Source organism: Grammomys surdaster, unplaced genomic scaffold (assembly GCF_004785775.1).
Source record: "Grammomys surdaster isolate TR1022 unplaced genomic scaffold, NIH_TR_1.0 67, whole genome shotgun sequence".
Taxonomy (NCBI): Eukaryota; Metazoa; Chordata; class Mammalia; order Rodentia; family Muridae; genus Grammomys; species Grammomys surdaster.
In genome coordinates, this window is record NW_021604569.1 from 14592177 (window position 1) to 14597543 (window position 5367).

A 5367-nucleotide genomic window follows, 5' to 3' on the forward strand; every position below is an offset into this window, starting at 1 on the left:
AAAGGCTCACCTAAGGAAGAAAGAACCAACCTAAATATGGATGTCACCAGTGTCTCAGATACTCCTCTAAAAATAGAGGGACAGAAGGACAAAAGAAATGATCAACTGGTGACGTTTTACTCTGACTCAGAACAAGATATGTTAATTGCTCCGCCTGAAGTGTAGCATACTCCTTTCTATTTGGATTGAAACTTCTAAATCTGAGAGTCACAGTAAAGTTCTTATCCTGCAGCAAATTGATGTAATTGGATTTCCACACATGAATGCCATCCTTAAATACTTTGCAGAGCATACACCAATGTATGTAGTTTTCATCTGCCTCAACAGTTTAGCATAGCCATATTATGTATCATCATTTTGATTCTAGTATATAATTGCCAAAAGTTCTGATATATTTATCGAAAATACAAGACACGTGGTGATTCATGACTCTCATACTAGTACTTCGGAACCTGCCACAGTGCATTGAACCCTGGGGAATAAGGGTAGCTGCCATCAAATCAGAAATGAGGAGAGAGAGAAAGAGAGAGAGAGAGAGAGAGAGAGAGAGAGAGAGAGAGAGAGAGAGATCCTTAAAGGAGCACAGAGATTATTAGAAAGCAGTTTGTAATTGTGGGCAAACAGAACTGGAAGATACTCAGTGGTGTCTTAATGGACTGGCTGGACAAAAGAGCACTAGACACTGCCTCCCTGTGGAGTCATCTTAATGAATTTGCAACTAGGCTTTTACTTTCATATTCCTTAAGAACAATCATGTTGATAATGACCATTTTCTACAAAACCAGAATTGGATTTTTACTTGAAGTGTGATCACATTCATAACTAAACCTTATCAAAAAACTAAGAATCATGAAAAGGAATGCTAAATCATGACTTGTAAAATTTATAAAAGCATTACTTTCTCAGAATTTTTAGTCTGTATTGACAAAGAAAAATAAAGTGTGATAGCAGTTAACATGTATGAGTCAAATACGTATGCATTTTGATATATGCAGTGTAGGCAAAAAAAAAAAAAGAACAGAAAGGGGATGTGCTTACAAATCAACTTGAAAATGGATCTTTTTTGGGGAACTGGGAAAGATTTGGCAGAAAGACACATGGTGAGGATTGAATGAACCTTCCAGACATCCGAATCAAACTGTGAGTCTGTGTACAGGAAAACATTTCTGCTAATTCTTCACACCTTAATCAGATTGTATTGCACTGGTCCCCACCTGCACAAACATCCATGCTTCCTGAACCTTGCTAAAAAAACTGCAGAACAGTAAGCAAGAAATCATACTATATTTGAATATGCATATGAACTTATGCAACTATAGCTATGAATTGACATATTTATCTAAGAGTTATTTTTCTTCAACAAGAAGTTAAGCATACATAAAATTCAGTCTTTGTGTTCAGCTAAAGACATACAAATCGCTTACAAAGCACACCTGTGAAACCCAAGACTTTGGAACTGTAATGAATACAGTAAAGAATATATCTTTTTCTCTTTCTCTGCTGCAAACCTATCATACACTTTAAGAAGTACCACTCCAGTGCACCTGAATCATGGTTAGCAGTTTATCCTCATCTTCTCATCATCCTGGCCATTCCGAGTAGAATCACATGGAATTTCAGAGTGGTTTCAGTTTGCATTTCACTGATGACCAAACATATTGATCGTTTCAAAAAAATATTTATTGGTTGTTTCTGCATGTTCCTGTAAGAACTGCTGCTCATTTCAATAGCCCATTTATTGACTGACAGTTTTATGTTGTTAATGTCTTCAGATTTCAGCTCATTATGTAATCTAAATATCCTCTCTTTGTTTGAGGTATTCCTATTCAAGATTCCATCCCGTTCTGTTTGTTCATTCTGCTGGTATTTTTCTTTGCTGTGCAGAAACATTTTAATTTTATGCAGTGTCATTTGTTGATTTGGGAGATTATTTCCTGTGCTATTAGAATTTGTTTCAGAAAGCTTTTGCCTATTTATATAACTCTAAATCTATTCCCTAAGTTTCATCCAGAATTCTTAGTATGTTGGATATTAGGTTAAGGTCTTTGATTCATTTTGAATTGATTTTTGTGTAGCATTTATTGTCATGTGTCTTCTTGATTTCAACCATCATGGCTGAGATAAGATGATCATTCAATATAGTTTTAATTTGTGTTTTTCTTGATGTCTAAGAATGTAAAAACTTAAAATATTTTAGTCATTTTTATTTCCCCTCTGAGTTGCTGATCAAGGCCGTTGCCACAGAGCAGTAAACCACACAGAATATTGTCACTATTCTTGTTGCTCACCAGAAGAGTAAGGTAAATCTTGCTTATTGAAGATATCAAATACTTTGATCAAAGGGTAAGAAGAAACAAAGTTGGCATTGACTTTAAACTCAAGTTCTCTGGAATAGAAGCAAGTGTTGTTTCCTTCTGAACCACCTCTCTTGCTCCACCTTATGTAAATTTTTAATATTTATTTAGCATTAATATTTATTTTATTTAGTGTGTATGTATGTGAGTATGTGGGTATGTGTTTGTGTGTACATGTCATGTGTGAGTTTTTGTGCATGTGTCTGTATGTGTGTGTGTGTGTGTGAGAGAGAGAGAGAGAGACAGAGAGACAGAGAGACAGAGAGAGAGAGAGAGACAGAGAGACAGAGAGACAGAGAGACAGAGACAGAGACAGAGATCAATTTCAGGAAATCAGTTTTATCCTTCTAAAGTCGATTTGGGAAATCAGAATTAGATCATCAAGCTAGGTAGGGAAATCTTTACCCACCAAGCCTTTTTTTTTTGGTGTGTTTGTTTTTTTTTGGGGGGGATGTTTTTATTCTTTATTTCCATTGTATATTTTTTTAATTGGATATTTTATTTATTTAGATTTCAGATGTTATCCTCTTTGCACATCACCCCTCAGAACACCCTATCCCATCCCCCCTCATCCTGCTACTATGAGGGTGTGCTACTACACACCACACACTCCCATCTCCTCACCCTTGAATATCCCCACACTGGGGCATCCAACTTTCATGAGACCAAGGACCTCCTCTCCCACGTATGCCAACAAGGCTATCCTCCCCTACATATACAGCTGGAGCCATGGCTCCCTCCATGTATGCTTGCAGGCTGGCAGTTTAGACCCTGGGAGCTCTGGTGGATTGGTCGTGTTGCTCTCCCCATGAGGCAACAAACCTCTTCAGCTCCTTCAATCTTCTCTCTGACTCCTCCATTGGGAACTCCATGATCAGTTCAATAATTAGCTCTGAATATCTGCCTCTTTTTTATCTTAGCCATCAGAATGACTAGGATCAAAAATTCAGGTGATAGCTGGTGATGAAGTAGAGAAAGAGGAACACTCCTCCATTGTTGCTGGGATTCTAAGCTGGTACAACCACTAAGCAAATAAGTCTGGCGGTACCTCAGGAATTTGGACATAGTATTACACTGAGGACCCAGCTATACCATTCCTGGGCATATATATACCCAAAAGATGTTCCAACATATTACAGGAACATATGCTCCACTATGTTCATAACAGCCTTATTTATAATAGCCAGAAGCTAGAAAAAACCCAGATGTCCTTCAACAGTGGAATGGATACAGAAAATGTGGTACATTTACACAATGGAACATTACTCAGCTGTTAAAAATAATGAATTCAAGAAATTCTTAGATAAATAGATGGAACTAGAAAATATCATCCTGAGTGAGTTAACCAATCACAAAAGAACACACATGATATGCACTCACTGATAATTGTATATTAGCCCAGAAGCTTGCAATACCCCAAGATTCAACTCACAGACCACATGAAGCTCATGAAGAAGGAAAACTAAAGTGTGGGTGGTTTGGTCCTTCTTAGAAGGAGTAACAAAATACTCATTGGAGCAAATATGGAGATGAAGTGTGAAACAGAGACTGAAGGAGGGGCTGTCCAGAGACTGCCCTACCTGGGTATCCATTCCATGTGTAGTCACCAAAGGCAGACAGTTTTGTGGAAGCCATGAAGCATATGCTGACAGGAGCCTGGTATAGCTGTCTCCTTTGAGACTTTACCCACCAAGCCTTTTTATCAGACACTTAAGTTTACTAAATATCTATCATTAAGACAGATGTGAAATGGAACTTAAATATTGTTTTTGTTGTATTTCTGTGATGGCTTATGATGTTGAACATTGTTTCTGTATTTCTATTATACATTTTCATTTTTTCACATAGAAGAAAAGTGAATGGGGAGTTAATAAGGAAGGAATTATGGAGCTATAGTTACTAGCTTTTGAGGACATAAAGCATGCTATCCATGCTGATACCTACTAAGTGAGAGGTTGGTAGGGCTGAATGAACTTAACTGTAGGTTTGGAGAATGCTCTGCAACTTTTCTTTTCTGACCTCCATTTTTGCTTGTTTTGATTCTTCAGTAATTCAGGGTAAATTACTATAGCATACCTGTGCTGAGTTATGCCATAGTGATCGGGTTGATTCTCATTCATGTATTTGAACACATACTTGTTCCATGGGTATCAGATTCTCCTTGAAACTAGGTCCATGATAGTGAATCCTTGTCCTATAGTGTGGCAGAACTAATTCTGAATGAACTTAGCAGAAGAGGCGTCTTCTGTGTTATGGGTACCAGACTTGTCCCTCTGACAGAGTTACTAAAGCACTACCTTGCCCCTCAGATGTAGAGCTCTCTGGAAAGGTAAGAGCAAGGTTGAGTCTTGTCCCCTGGTACTACATTCTACAGCATATGATGGTGAAGAGGGGGCCTTGTTTAACCTCAGATTCAACCCTGGGTCCATGATGGTGGGGCTTTGTGTTGTGGTATAAAGATTTGTCTGAGAAGGCACAGAAGAGATATGGTAATGTCATATAGTGTTCAGCTCATTCAGCCACATAATTTTTTTACGTATATGTATCTATGTAGCCTTTGTAGACGTAATTAAGGATAAATTTTTCCATTACCTCTGCATATTTCTGCTGATGCTTTGCAATGTGCTCTTATTCCTTCCAAGAAGTTCTAACCAAATGGTAAGATACCTGTATCTCTACAGGTTTGGCTCTCCCTGAAGTTCTTTCACAGACTAGGCCATTCACTATGTAGCCTTTAGGAAAAGACAGGAAGCTTCCTTCACTTTGCCTATCATTCATGTGTGCTTGTTTAGAGGTGTCCTATAAACTCCATTACACATCAAAGACTTGGTCCTCTACTAATAGTATAGTAGTAATACTTTGAGACATTCTAGACATGTTAGGAGATGGAACTTTATTTGAGTCAACTTGGTATTAGGTAGGTGTCCTTGGGTGCTTTTATCTTACTTTAAGGTTTCCAAAAAAAAAAAGAAAGAAAGAAAGAGAGAGAGAGAGAGAGAGAGAGAGAGAGAGA